The sequence below is a fragment of the Chroicocephalus ridibundus genome, chromosome 23 (genome assembly GCF_963924245.1).
Source record: "Chroicocephalus ridibundus chromosome 23, bChrRid1.1, whole genome shotgun sequence".
Taxonomy (NCBI): domain Eukaryota; kingdom Metazoa; phylum Chordata; class Aves; order Charadriiformes; family Laridae; genus Chroicocephalus; species Chroicocephalus ridibundus.
In genome coordinates, this window is record NC_086306.1 from 5,859,782 (window position 1) to 5,875,199 (window position 15,418).

Genomic DNA, 15,418 nt, shown 5'->3' on the forward strand with positions numbered 1-15,418 from the left:
ATACGGCAGTCGCTGGCCGGAGAAGGGGCCTCTTATTAAAATCCTTGGGTCAGAGCTGAAAAGAAAAAAAAAAATCCAGCCCGCGTTGGTAGTTTCTGCGTCTCTCCCTGCGAAGTACTGCAAGGGACCTCGGCATTGCTTTTCCCTCACGTTCAAAGCAGCCGCGTACGGACGTGTACCTGTGCTCGGGTCTGCACGTGGATGACCATGCCGGATGAGGTTAGCCCAAGGCAGGAGCTTTCCTGGAGGTTGTTGTGACCGTTGCCGAAGAATACGGTGGATTTGGGGGAGAGATCCGCAGCAGGAGAATCACAGCAGGGCTAAAGCATGTCTCGGGTCTCGCTCGCGGTTTTGCAGCGAGACACAGCTCCGCACCAGGGCTCGCACGGGGGGGACACGGGACGGGGACATCAGCCCACGACCTGCCACTGTCGGCCCCGAGCTCCCGAACCGGGTGCCAAGCGCCGCTCAGGGCATCGCTCTGGCTTCACCACCCTTTTTTTCCTTTTTTTTTTTTTTTTATATATATCATCCGTCATCACAATTATTCTTACTTGTGAATGAATGATTCGGTGTCACTTTTGGCTCGGTTGTGCCCCGGTTTGGTCCCTCCCGTGGGAAGCGGCCGGCAAACCCAGCAGCGCTTACACAAATACGGAGACTCTCCATGAGGTCGTGGCAACAACGAGTCACCCCCGAACCGACAGACTGAAATAGCAACCTGCCAGGAAAGTTTCCTTTCCTGCCGCTGATCCCTTGAACCGGTTACTCATATTTTCTGTGGTTCCCGCAGGCCGCCAGCGTGGTCAGCCCCAACCAGCCCCGCTGTAATAGGTCCGCTCTCGGCAGCCAAGTGCGAGAAGGCAGCGCTGTCACCGAAATACCTATTTGGTTGTGCTCACAAGGATAAATAATTGTACTAAACCCATTGAAGAGGCCACAGGATGAGACACCAGCTTGTTTGCTTATTCAGATTTATGCAAATGTTTTTTAAAAGGGTGTGTTTCCCTAAGCTCTAGGTGTCCTTGACACACGCTAAAACACATCACAACTCGCACCCCAAGTGCAGCTGTGGAGTTTAAGAGATCGGAGGGCACAAGCCAGGGCGCGGGGATCCTGCGTGCCCCCCTGCCGCCTCGGGGTGCAAAGACGCCCTTTGCCACCAGGCTGGGACTGTGGCACCCCCCCGAAACGTGTCCTTCCAGCAGCCTCGGCGCGTTTCTAGCGAGCGGGCTCCTCCTCAGCAGATGTTCAAGACTCAGCACTCAGCCCTACACGCAGGAACTTCCAAAACACACCATCTGGAAAAGAAAACAGCAAACTATTTGCGAGCTATTTCCCTCCTCCGCCGTGCACCCCCCCGCCCCATCCCGGCATCCCTGATCCCAAAGTCACGGGGATGGATTTGAGCGGACGGAGAGCGGAGCGCCAAGGCTGGGGACGGAAGGAGCGCGTCATGCAGGAACATTCCCAGCAAGGCTGCAGCTGTTCTTGTAAAACATGGGAAGGTGGCTCGGCGGGGCTGGGGGGCTCGGGCACCCCCAGCACTCCAGCAAGCTTTCCCCATGGGGAAATGGGAGGCACGGGGGGCGGCGGGGGCCAGGAGGACACGCCAGGGCTGGAGCTTCTCTCTCTTTGCTTTTTATCCCAGCTTCCTCCCACCTTAAAGAGGAGCTTTAGCCCCGGCGTGGGAAAGCTGTACGTTGTTTGCCAATTCATGGCACCGGGCGGGTTGTAGCCGGGACGTTATGGCCCCGCGGGGGGGCTGCGGGGCCGCAGGCTCCCCAACAGCTCTCTGCAGCTCTTCGCGCTGGCATGCCACAGAGCCAAAACGCCGTCACGCTCTTTTCTTCCTTCACTTTCCAGAATCATGAGGGAAAATGCTCCCTCCCACTGCAGGGGGGGACACGAGGGCAATTTCTCCGAGAGGGGGGTCTGGCCAATGGCCATGGGCCCCTGCCAAAGGGCCGACGAGCAGCGTCTGTCCCTCTCGTGTCCCTTCAGAGACCTGGCCGAGCCCTGTGCAGTGAGAGCATGCGCCGGGGTGTCCCCGCTGGTGGGGGGACAGGCCTGGCCTCGCCGGCCGTCGGCGTGAGAGCCACGCTCTCGCTCAAAGCCAGAGCAGTAAATGGCAGTAGGACCGAGACGGAACCTGCTCCTGGCGCCTTTTAGAGCACCCGCAAGATCAACAGCATTTATTCTGCCCCTTGGCAGGTTTTAAATTCATGGTGTTCTCGCCAGCGGCTGAATCTCCCCACCCACCGTGAGAGCGGGGCGGGTTCCTGCACCGCGCAGCCGGAGCGCGTGTATCCCCGTTAGCTCTTCTGACAAAATGGTCCATTTATCCCCGCTCAAAGTGCTCCTGTTCTTGGAGTTCCTTTTACCGGCGTTAGTTAAGAGCAGTTTGTGCCAGGCATAGGGCCCGGCTCGCCGGCCGCCCCTCCTGCCCGCGCCGGGGGCCCTGCTCCTGCCTGGGGTGCGGTGCCCGCCGGCGCTGCCGGACGCTGCCGTCGTGCTGGAGGTGCTGCCTCTTCCCTGCCTCGCTACCCAATTCCCACCGTAACCTCTCGACACCTTCTTCTAGCTTTGGGAAAAGCTGGATTTGAACAGAGAGCTTCGGGCGCTTTCCTCCTAGAGGGTTATTACAATTACTATTAATAGCAATGAAGTGCATTAGTTTTTGTAAGACTTTCCGTTCCCTCTGGTGGGCAGGTGAGAGCCCATTACCGAGCAGGCTGCCATCCCAGTGTTACACCGCTATTAGATTTTCTGCTCGAGGGAGGAAGATATACGGCAACAATTGAGGTGGGAAATGTGCGTTGCTCCAGCAGCGCGACGTGGCTCTGTCTGCGAAGGGCACGTTGTGTGTCAAACCCGCAATGGGAAATACGTGTGTGAATCGTGACGCCGCGTGCGGGTGAGGGCCCGTGTGTTCACGGCCAGCGTTGACACACACGTGCCGTAAGGTGCATCCCTCCCCTTTTATCTTTTTCGGGATCTCTCGGTCCTCTGGGGTCTCCTCTTCCCCATCTTCCCGGAGAGCTTTCTGCACAGCCTCGGAAATTGGGTAATGAAAGCCGAGTCATACATTCCTGCTTTATGTTTCCAAAGAAGCAAGTGTGACTGTCAGGTTTACAAAAGATTGTTTATGTTCAGTGGCGTGAAATGGGGAGCGAGTGTGCGGAGCAGAGCGAGAGAAAGAGTGCCCTGCCCGGGCTGACAGCGCTGCATTCATCCTCCACGCTACAGCAGACAAAGCGCTGGTGCTGCCTGACAGGGGCCATAAATCACCGCTGGGAGATGCTGTACCTACAGCTTATACCATTCCAGATGACAAACACACAATAATCCACACAGCACAGCACTTTTTCTCCCCTCTCTCCCTCCGACTCGCTGGTGCTCAAGTGACGACAAGAGGCGGCGAGGAGACCTGCAAAGCCTGGAAGCCTCCTGCGGGGACCGGGGGACGGAGCAGGGGCGGTCGCAGAGGCAAATACCGCAAAGCCATGGCAAATACCTCAAAGCCGCGGCTCGCCGGAGCCGACGGCTGCCAAGGGGGCGAGAGAAACGGGGGCACCGGCTTGCAAAGGCCAAGGGGAGGTTGAAGGCGCAGCGACGCCAGCTCTGCCCCGGCGGCTTTGCCCAGGTTTCTTTTTGAGGTGCTGGTGGAAAGGTGGTCTCTGACGAAGGAGGCAACGAAAGGCAGGGGGGCAGATGCGCTGCCACCACCCTGGGCTGTAATTTGCCAGGGAAGGGAAAGGAAAGAGGTCTATGTGGTTGGACAACCCTTAAATCAATGTATCCTAATTAACAAAAGATCTAATTCATCAAAGTGACAGCAACTCTATTTATATCACCTCCTTCCATGGGGGCTGCTGGGGGTTTAGAGTTGGGGTTTTTTCTCCCTTTCCTTTTCTGACAGCTTTATCTTTCCCACACACAGTTTTATTTTCCCTTTCTGGGGGAGAAGGGCTGATAGTGAAGCTTTCCTTGGGAATATGGCCATTTAATTGACATTTTCTGCCGCACCCCCAAAATAGAGGGATATGTGGGGGGAGCTGGGAAGGAGGGGTTATCTCAGAGAGATGCAGCTCTGGTTCACACTGAAGTGCGAGCAGAGGGGTACGCAGCTACGCACGCAAAATTTGGTCAAATCCTGCACATCGGGGTTATGCTCTGAAAATACCCCCAGCAGGAGCCACGGTCTTACGGGGATCTTGGCTTTCGTTCGCAAAAGCAAACCCTGAGAGCTTGACAACACGTCTGGATGACACCTTAAATCTTGAAGCGCATAAAAAGAAACCCAACTGTTTTGTTTTGTTTTAATATCTGAAACCGCGTGGTTTGGGGGCTGGGAGAGCAGGATGCTGAATTGCCGTATAAATACAGGGACCGTGTCATTTCAGAATTGCTCCGCTGTTCTCAGCGGGCTCGCTCTCGGGAAGAGTGAAGTTTGGATGTGATATAGTAACACGAAAATAGTAATAATAGCAATGAATCCCCGTTCAGCCACTCCTCCCTGCTGCAAGCGCAGGAGCAGAAAATCCAAGATGCAAAAGGCAAACCCTGTCTCGGGGGAAGAAGGAAGCTCAGAAGGCTGCTGGGGTAAAAAGACCCAAACCAAACCCAACCAAACCCAACCAAGCCAAGCCAAGCCAAGGCAGCTGTGCCTCGGACGCGCAGCCGCGCTCGCAGCATGCCGGCGAACAGGAGATGAAAGGGCCATAAAATGGAGCCGTGGTCGGAAGGCGGCACCGGCGCATATATCCTGATGTGCCGGGAGTACCTGCTTCTCCCGTAGCCTAAACTTCTGATGAACCAACGTGCTTCAGCGCGCATTTATATGCAAAGGCGTATAATATGTCCCCTGTATCTAATTATCTGTCAACCTGAGGCAGTTTGTTTTCCAAATCAGCCTCTCGGCTGTGACTTTATGAGGTCGTAAAGAAAACGGTGCCACTCTCGCGCTGGAGCGCCGGGAGAGCCTGGATCAACAAATTACCATCTTTAATGGTGTCTCTTTGCGCAAGTCCCGGCACGGCCGGCACCGGCACGGCCCCGGGGAGCCTGGGCAGCCCCTGGCCCCGTGCATCCCTATGGATGGGGCAGTGTGGGCAGGGGCAGGACCGTCCCCTGCCTGCTTGCCCTCCTCCCACCCCGACGGACGCGTTGGAAAGTTTTGCAGGAGCCGGCGGTGAACTCCAACCCGTTGGCTGTGAGAGCAACACCATCGCCAGCGAACGCCGAGCTGCGGATTCCTCTGCCCACGCTGCTCCTGTGATTAATGATAGAAAGGAATTAAAAAGAAGAAGAAAAAAAGAGCGAGGGAGAGGGGAGGGGAGTGGGTCAACAGCTGAGTGCAAGGCAAGTCGCTAGACAGGGAGTAATTAAGATACTTGGGTAAATATGATTAATAAGCTCAAACTGGCAGGGTGTGCAGTAAACAAGGGCTAACCAGATGGTACCCTTTCCTTTCTGACAACGCTGCAAGCTTTGTAAAAATAGGAAGGAAGGCTCTGGATCCTCCCAGTGCTCTGGCTCGGGCAGGAGGGAGGATTCAGCACGGGGCCAGGGCAGTGAATCACCTGATCGGAATGAGAGACATTTCCCCCTTCATCACATCCCCGTGACGGCTGCGAGGGGAGAACAAACGGCTGTTCTCGCCGTGACTGGGTGGCACCCGCCGCCGTGCCGCGGGGCCCGATCCACGCCGTGCTGGAGCCCGAGAGCGGCTGCCTTGGCTCGGGGCAGTGCGGGCAGCGGGGCACGGCAGCGGGCAGAGCCCTCCTGCTGGTCTCCTGGCATCCCGTCCCCAGCCATAACAGCTCGGTCGGAAAAGTCCTGCCCGGAGCCGGCGAGACCCCTCGCTCCTCCCCTCCAGCCCCGGCACTGGCTCCTTCCTGGCAAGAGCCGGTCGGAAATTTCCCCACAAAACACTCCTCTGTCAGAAGATGCCATTTCACCAAAGGTGAAACATTTGCGGAAACGCGCTGATTTTGATGAAATTGCATTTGGAAAGAAAAATCAAAGGAGAAAATCATTTCGATAAGGCCAAAGCATTTCAGTTTGACCTTTTAGGAATTAAATGGCATAGGGTTTTTTTCCATTTCAAAAAGCATTTTGTTTCGATGTACGATTATATATATATATATATATATCTGTAAGAACTATTGAAACCAGAATTAAATGTTGTGATTATCCCAACATATGATGATACATTGCCCCCAGTGCAATAGTGCAAGAAATTAACCCCCAATCTCCTTCTGCTTTGAAACAGGGAATGGAAATCTGAGAAATGAAGAAGCCCGGTGGTTCTCCCGGCCCCGCTGGGGCTGCCAGGGCCAGGGAGCATCCTCTGTCCTTGGCCTCCTGCCCGCGCGGCTCGTCCTCACCAGGTGCCCAAAGCAGAAGGGCTGCTGGCGTCCCGCCTCACTCCCTGGCCTGTGCCGCAAGACGGGAGCGAGCCCCTGGCTGAGGGCAGCCCTGAGGGCGGCCGAGTGTCTGAGAGTCCATAAAGTCACCTGTGCACCCCCCGCAGCGCCCCGAGCCAGGCTTTTCATCACCTGAGCTCACACACGTCAGAGCGAGGTAACAATATGTTCAGGGTCTCGGAGCTATCAGTTTTCATTTGAATATTTACTGTCCAGTACTTTGAAAATAAAAAATTTGCCAAGTAGCCACAGGTATAAAGAATAGATGAAATCAGCACTTAGCTTTCGGCTTCCTCGGGACAAGGGTTCCCTTTTTTCCCAGCTGAAAAGTTCCCAGTGATAATGCGAACCGTTAATGTTTTATCTTTGCAGGGAGACAGGCAGAACAACGGGCGCAGGAGGAAATCTCTGAATCACAAAGATGTCACCCGAGGAGCGGCGTGCCACCAGCTTCTGCTCAGCGCTATTTTTTCCCCACGCTGTACCATTTTCACTGCACGTAAGTTGTCTCGTTGTTATAGTTGTTATAGTCAGCCTCTCCGGGGCAGGGGGGCTGTCCCTCGGCTGTGCCACAGCCCCAGAGCGTCCCTTCTCGTCTCGCTGGGACGCGCCTTCCCATCCCGAATAAGGATGCTGCTGCTGCGGCTGGCGCTGCGTTGCAGCATCTGCAGGGCAGGGGCATTCCACACACCGGTGCCGTGATGGGCAAGGGCCTGTGGATGCTTCCCGGTGTGAAAAATGGAGTGAGACTTTGTTGGGAGGCTTGAAGGTACAGCGGGGCTGCGAGAATAGCCAGTGGCTCGCAGGAGGTGGGGTAGAGATTAAAGATAAAGAAGAAATTTCAGCTCATTGGCAGGGCACATATTTTTCCAATATAAAGGCAAATGGGGGAACCCTTAAATAAATTGACTCTATAAAAACGTCCTTTTGTATTACTGCCTCACCTTTTCAGGAGGAAAACACCAAGGTTTATTTTCATGGCTCCCGAATAAAAATATCATTGCTGCTTCATAATTTCCCAGAACCAACAAGCAGTCCGTAGCTATTTAAAATACACAGGCCCCCCTCGGTACCCGCCATCCGCCCGGCTGCAGGAGCAGCTGCCACGTAATTACAAGTCCTCGTCACAAGTGCGGAGAAACAAGTTGTGGCATTTAGGAAAGGTCTGCAAAAATAGGTGTCAGACCTTAACTAATAGTGATTGTCCTCCCATTCTGCTGTAATTTACATTTAATTCACACATTTCATTTCCATTTAAAATATGATTACAGTGTTTTGAAGCACATCTCACCTGTCCCCTCCGATTACGGCAGGATGAAAATAACAGGAAGCAGCAGGAGCGAGCCTGGCTGCCCCCGTGCCGGGCTGCGGGATGGCAAACACACGGTGCCGTTCTCCCAGCTGGAGAAAGGCACAGAGAGGACTTCCAAAAACACCACCCGAGCGGGGACGGAGGGACGGAAGGACACAGAGACACAGCCCTGCCCCACCTTCCTGCTGCTTCGTGCAGGTAATTCTTGCTGCGGGGTTTCAAGCACCGGCAAACACAGGGAATGAGAAGTGCCAACAGGGAGAACTGGGGTGCGGAGAAGCTGACTCTCCAGGCTGTGTTTTTCCGTGGTTTTTTTTCATAGAATACATGGGCTTATCCTCGTGACATGCTCGTGTGGCATCCAGGCACACAAGTTTTTCAGCAAAAGCAGTATCTGGGCATTTAGGACAACCTGCTGCGGAGCAGGGCCACAGCCCGTCCCGGGAGGGCATGAGCTGGGGCTGGGGAACGGCACCGCGAGCTTTTCCTCTGTATGAGCCGGTTCCGGCCCAGGCTGCGCAGTGAGCGCCGGGCGAGAGCCCGGTCCGGTCATGTTACTGCATTCAGCAAGTTTCTGTAGAAATAAGATGTTAAGCGTGGAGCTGGAGCTGGGAATTAATACTCCATAATTCATATCCTGGAGTTTGCTCTTCGTAAGCCCAAGCCATTTACGCCGCTCAGTTTCGTTCTGGGTGCCCCCGCGCTTGCCCCTGCCTCCCGCCATCACCCGCCTCTCCCTGCTCAGGGCACGGGATGAATTTTTTCCTCGAAGCTCTTTTCCCACAGATTTTAAAAAAGGAAGTTGCAGGAGAGGGAGTAATGAAGGGATTTAGAAGCCCAGAAATTCTGCTATGGAGAAGGAAAAGCAGGTCCTTGTCCTCGGCAGCCTGGGAAGGGAGGTGTTACCCTGCCCTGGAGCAGACAGGAATCCCCCTGCGGAGTCCTTCATGAAACCTGGGCGCTGTTTACGCCATCAGCACGGGGATTCAGTGGGACAGAGGAGGAGCACAGGCTCGATGGCATCCGTAGCGATCAGGAGCTGTTGCAGAGCCTGGTCTGGCCTGATCTTGAGGGAAATTTTAATTTCTCGAGGGTGCAAAGCTTGTTCGTGCTGCCAGGCTGAGACTGTCCCTGCGCCGGGTCTCACAGAGCCCGTCCCAGTGACAACCTGAAACGCAGCCGGGGACAGTGCTGGGGCCGCTCTCAAAGCAGGTTTCACCCCGGACAGGAGCTTGGAGGGGGAAGCCAGTTTGTAAAGTGCTTTTTACCAGGACAAAGGGAGAAGGTCGCCAGGAGAATGGGGAAACCCCCCGGGAGCCCTGGGGAGGAAGCCATCCCTCCCGCCCTTGGGGACAGAAGCGTCCCTGGGGAAATAGTGACACGCTGACAGTCCGCTCTGTTAGTTTTAAGACGTGTTTATTCGTGTGGCTCTCTGAAGCACACTCGTCGCAAGGAAAGGATGCTTTGCTTCTCCCTGTCCCGGCTGTAAACGCTGCCCTTGGCCTCGGAGGGAGCGGGAGTTGGGGCTGACACTTTGTGCCGCTCCAGCCCTGGGGCTTGGTGTGTGCCACCCGCCCGCAGGCGTCAAATAGTACTTATTTGGCAGTAAAACAGTGAAATCTTGCAAAACAAGCGCTGGCCGAGTAGCGTTTCACCTGAGCACGCTGAAGGCGGAGAAGCTCCCTGCACCAGCTCCGCCGGCGTTTGGGAAAGTGTGCGGGCTTTAAAGGGGCTGCTTCTCGTCGATTCGTGGCTGAGGCAGCCAAGCGAGGAGTGCCCTGAAGCGAGGGTGGCTCTTTGTCGCCCAGCAAACCCTCGGTGCCTGGTGCTTGCGCCGCCGCTGCCGCCACTTCAACACCTGGGCGCAGCTTCCCTGCCCCGTGTCCCCGCTGCGCCCGCCTCGTGGGTCCCCTCGTCCAGAGGACGCTGTGCTGCTGCCCGCTCCCCCGAGGAGCGGATCGGGTGGGAATTACAGTTTTATGAACATCAAAATCCCTCCCATGGATCAGAAGTTCGCAGCCAAAGACGCTGCCCAGAAACAGGAACTGCCAAAACCCTTCCAGTGCCGCCCCTCGCCCTCGGGACTCGGCGAAGGAAAAGTTTACCTCCTCCCACAGAGGACTTCTGGAAGATTTTTTTAAACACAAAAACTCTTGCCTAGAAAATAAATCAGGCTCGCCCTCCCCACCACGTCCTCACCCGGCGTCTCCCCCGCGCTGCGCCCGCCCCCAGAGCACCGCAAAGGCATGGACGCGCTGATTAATATCTGCTACGTGTAGGGGAAAACAACAACCCCGTAAACAGTATTATTAACCCATGGGCTGGCAATAAATCAGTGTGAGAAGGTGACCTCAGCAATGCTGGAGTAATCCTGTGTGTCAGGGTAAATTTATGAGGCCAATTTTATTGGCCTGTATGACCCAGGCTCCTTGGAGATGTCTCAGTAACAAATCCAATCCATATCATTTATTAGCTCTGTACAGCGTCAGCGCTCAGCATAGGAGGGATCCCATTAAAACGTATTGCTCCCTCTGCAAAAGATGGGCACAAATAAGCCGTTGGATAATTGTCGGCTGCAAGGAGCCCCCGATTAAGGAATTGCTCGCTGTAGATCTGCTCTCGGGTCCATAAAGCTCGCCGGGGCTGGAAGTGCTGGGGTTTGGCTTTGCACCGTCTGCCCCTCGCCCACCCTGCCTGCGCCAACGCAGCAGGGCAGGGTCCGCCGTGGGAGCAGAGGTGCCAGCCCCGGGGGGTCTCCAGCTGAGTCCTGGTCTCCCCCCGGGACCCCCGGTGCTGGATGGGGATGTGGTGGCCCGGGGGGCTGCTGCCCTGCGGGGGCCGGGGGCCGCGGGGTGGCAGCGGGAGGCGCAGGGATGCGACGCCGCGGGGATCCTGCGAGCGCATCTCGGGACGGCTCCGCAGCCGGAGGGACGGCGAGGGGATTTTAAAGCTGTTAGTGGCTGAAACTCCTCCTCCGAGGCAGGAAACAGCTTGCAGGAGGGGAGGGATCCTCCGGCCAGAGAAAAAGCTGCATTTCGTGAGCCACTGGTGGACCCGGCGGTGGTGTGCGTGGTGCCCGGCACCCCGGTGACGGGAGCCATCGCGCCTTCGCACCAGCACCTCCCGGGTCTGGTCTCTGTTGGCGAACCAGAGCCCGGCGCAGGCAGTTTAAGTCTGTTTGACTGTCCCTGTCATCATAAGGTTTACGGATGGTTAATTTATTCTTTATAGCACAGTCATTGATGGCTGTTAAATCACAAATGAGAGCCAATAAAGGGTGAATTGCAGCTGAAATTACACTGTTTATATGACAGCAGAGTGCTGGCTAAAAGATTCATATGCCGCTGATGAAGTACGTTATAAATTTTAATTACCATAGTTTGTACAAATGACATGTTTGAAATGCTATTGAGTAATGTGACCCTGATAATGAAACTATAAAATAAATCATTAACTTTCTGAATGAGCTTTTTTATTTCCATGCTACATGAAGTAAACTTTCCAATTTATTCCATTGCAGCCTTCTTTGGAAAAAAAAGTGCAGAGAGAAGAGTCGCCAACCACCCCCTCCACTCTGAGGGACGCTGACAAGCAAACGGAAGGAGGGATGAGTTGGATGAGGTTGGAAAGCGTATCAGAAGACTGGCCAAAACCAGCCAAAGCCCCCAAACCGCTCGTGGTTTCACCCTGGTTAATACGGGATGATGCCTTTGCTCCCGCAGCCACAGCCAGCTTAGCCGAGGGAGCGCAGAGATAAGAGCAGGGCTTGAGAATCAGCTCCGAAGAGCCATAAAAATCACAAGCACAGAAGAGAGAAAATCTCCATTAAAGTCAGGGCATAATTATAACTCAGTCGTTGGCTGGGGGCTTTGCAGCCCGAGCTGCCAGGGATCGGCCCGGCCTCCCCTGGGAGCTCCCTGGATCTGCTGGAGCTTTGAAGCAAGAGCGAAGGTGCCTGAGCCCCTGCCTGCTGGACACAGAAGCGGAGATAATCCCCTGTCTGGGGGTGACGAGACAAGTTTCGGCCCAGCAAGGGGTTTCTCGGGAGCCTGCCGGGGTACGGAGTGCAGACCAGGCAGTCATCGACCCAGCATCCTTCGGTCCAGCTCCGCTCACTCAGGACAAGGGGATGCTCCTTAAACTCCCTGGGAAGACCCCGATATCAGGTTGTTACCTTATTATACTGACATATATTTTTTTTAAGGGATATAGGGCATGAAACAGCTTGTCCCTCGGCCGGGGGGTGCTCCCTGCCCCCTGGTGCCCACGCTGGCCCGTCCCCCGGAGCGGGAGCAAAGGTTCCTCCAACCCTCCTGCGGAAAATCCACCAGCTCTGGGGCTCTCCGGCCCGACCCGCCGGCACTGCTGGCTTCTTCCTCATCTCCTTAATTAACCTGGGTTCTTTGCACCCCTCAGGATGAATATGAATCTTTCCTGTTCCCCGCCTTTTTCACACTGTAAATAAGCAATGTATCCGTCTCACATGGCAAACAAAAGGCGGTAACGGGAGTCTCCAAATAAGCGGCAGGGAAAGGAGAGGGAAAGGGCACCCGTGACATTCCCAGGCTGTGGGGATGCAGCAGAAGGTCGCAGTGTCAAGTACCGTGCAGCAGTTGGGTTTTAAGAGGCGGAGTAATTGATGACCCATAATAACGTTTGCGGTTCTTTGTGTGGAGGTAGAGAGGGGTCTTATTCTTCAAGACATCGGCTGCTGGTCCCCGGGGTTCCCGGGTGCAAGGGAGTCCTTATCCATGGAAACTCTGGCAGAACGGTGGCTGGACGCATCACGTCCAGTGCTGGCTGATTCCATCTCCCTGTCCTCGTCCCCCGGGCGGCCTCTCCATGTCTCTGCGCAGAGCCGCTCCTCACCAGCCGACCCACGCGATGAATCCAGACTCCGCCAGTGTGGGAGCTGAGGTTGGTTGCCCGTTCCCAGCTCCCAAATGGGCAGCCGAGGTGTGTGCCCGCTGCTGGCCCCGGTGTGGCCGAGCCCAGTGGCCCTCGTGGCACAGCCGCCTCGTGCAAGGCCGCGGCCACCCCACCACCTCTCCCTGCCGGTCCCCCTGGGCCTGTTTTCCTCCCCAAAAGTGTTTGGAGTCGGAGGGCTCTTAACTCCTGCTTTTGTCTTATCAGCCAGACTGAAAATATTTCCAAGCAGGCTGCTCATGCCGCACTACTTACCATTAAAAGAAAGGACCACATTATTGCTGTTATAAACCATTGATTAAGGTTTATAATAGCAATAATCCCCTCGAAATTCATTGTTACTGCAGTTAATGACCAGTTTATTAGAGCGTTAACCATCCTTGGCAATGGGCTGAGTCGTTTAATGCTGGTAACGACCAATTTCTCAAGGGTTATTGCTTAAATAACAATCCTTTGTTAGATATATGTTCAACCACCAGATACTGCTCCAGCTGGAACCTTCTCCTGTGAAATAATTGTTAATTATTTCCTCCAAGTTTTGCCACCATGCCTCAGAGTTTTAGATGGGAAGGGCTGCTGAGGGTGCAGAGTGTCGGAGATGCCGAGAGCCGAGCCTGGCGCAGGCGAGGGGAAGCAGCCAGAGACGCGTGAGCCATCACCAGAGGGACGCGGGTGTAGGAGCCACAGCTTAGGAGGTTTTTTCCCCTCTTCTGTCCCCCATGACCGTCCCCACCCCGGGCACGTCCACCCCCGGCACCTGCGGTGCTCTGCGGAGGCAGCGGCTCCAGTCGGAAGCAGCGAAGCTTCCAGGGATGAGCACCGGCCTCCCGGACACCGCGGTGAGGAACCCGAGAAGGGTGAGAGACGCCAGAGCTCTCCCTCCCTTCTTCTCTTACATTAACATGATCTGAACGTTTCATCGCGTTAACTATGTCCTATCGTGTCACGTTAGTATCATCCTTCTAACAGCATTCATTTTGCCTGACGTGATATGAAAGGTACAGATACGATTACCCTTTAATTGTGTCATATTAGCAAAAATAAATACTGATACAGTGCCAGGTTGACACAAAACGCCGGCAAATCCCTGGCAACAGGATGGGACTCTTGTTGCCCAGAGAGTGCCCAGAAACCTGTGCGCTTCAAAACAAGCGCGTTTATCGGGCGATGCGGGAGGGGGGTCTCTGCCTCGGGATTTTTGGCCGTCTCTCTAAAGCCAGTGCCCGGCTGTGGGGGCGGCCACGCGGGGAAGCCCCCGGCCACGGCTCCCTCCCTGGGCACGGCCCCCCGCCTCTGGGAGCCAGCGAGGATGAGTGGAGGCCGAGTTGCCACAATCTGCTCGCTTCCAGCCCCTCACCCCAAACGCCTCGTCTCTAACCAGCTTTAACAGCTTTTGGGATGATCTGGCTGTGAAAAAAAGTAGCGTCGCCCCCAGAAAGTTACATTTCCATAGCAAGTTAAGTTTTAAGCTTTCATTAAGAAACACAAAATCTGAGTTAGGGGGATTAGGTGGAACCTGAACAGTGCTAGGTTTGGGTTTGGTGTTCCTCTCCCTCCTTTGCTCTTCATTGCTGAGTTTGTGGGGTCTTTCGGGTGTCACCGGGAATAACGAGGAAAAAGGAAGGGTGGATAACTCTAACATCTGGGAGAAGTTCAAGTCCTGGTTTGGGCAGTGAGATGCAGGTCTTCTCCCGTGATGCTTCAGGCCCCTCCAGTCCCTGAGGAGGCAGGAATCTGCCTAAAATAAAGTGGAAAATACAAAACCTAAAACCTTTGGATTGTCCCCCTGTCTGTAGGAAGGAGTTACCATTTTCTAACTGTCTCCACCATCGTCCAAAACCTCTCACTGGTGGTGGGAAGCTTTGAACCGGACCCTGGCTGGGAAAAGCCAGAGGCGGCCGAGCTTTGCCGGCTGCGGTGCCGCGGCCCCGGTCCAGCCAGGCTGGGTCTGTCTCTGGTCCCCGTCACAACTGCTGCAGGGATTTGTGCGAGCATCCGTGTTATTTTAGAGATAATGTGAGCAGAGTGGAGCATGTCACAGGATAATGGTCTCCTGCTGCTAGGCTGTTCTTGGCATTTATCAAAAAATGACACCAGAGGGAATATGCTCAAGGGAACCGAGGTGTCGATTCGATGACTGCTATTTCGTGATAAAACTTAACAGAAATAAAAATGAATCAGTCACAAAACAGCTTATTTATAGCTGTGCCCAGCCCAGAAGGGGATCCCTGGGAAAGGCAGGGCGCTGGTGCTCACTGCGGGCACCCACGCCGGCATCGCCTGGCCCAGAGCCGCAGCCATCAGGTACGGCATTGTACCTTCCCCCCACCCGCAAAACACCCCCGTGGGCAACGGAGGCGCTGGTCCTCGCTGGGGGCTGGGAGGGAAGGGCTGGAGGATAAAGTCATCTGAGGCTGCTTAGATAAGACGTGATTTTTGGGCTCCGGGGGCAGGAGAAGCTGTGGCTGCCCCATCCCTGGAGGGGTTCAAGGCCAGGTTGGCCGGGGCTTGGAGCAACCTGGGCTGGTGGGAGGTGTCCCTGCCCGGGGCAGGGGGTGGGACGGGATGGGCTTTAAGGTCCCTTCCCACCCAAACCATTCTGTGATTCTATGATTTGAGCAGGACAAGAGGCTTGGGGGGATGTCCTATGCTCCTCCTCTTCCTCCCCGATCTGTGCTGCCCCTGGAGCCGCCCGACCAGGCAGTGCTGCGCCCCAAAAGTCGCCCCCCCAAACCAAACCTGAGCAGCA

At 55.3% G+C, this 15,418-nt stretch overlaps 1 protein-coding gene across 1 annotated transcript in view; it reads left to right on the forward strand.

The window, feature by feature from the left end:
• The window catches only part of KCNU1 (potassium calcium-activated channel subfamily U member 1), a 344,169-nt gene that overhangs the window by 289,722 nt on the left and 39,029 nt on the right, over positions 1-15,418 (forward strand). Inside the window, 3 exon segments of the mRNA XM_063358923.1 lie at positions 6,804-6,930; positions 7,745-7,941; positions 11,264-11,909. The gene's annotated coding sequence lies outside the window, so the exon portion shown is untranslated.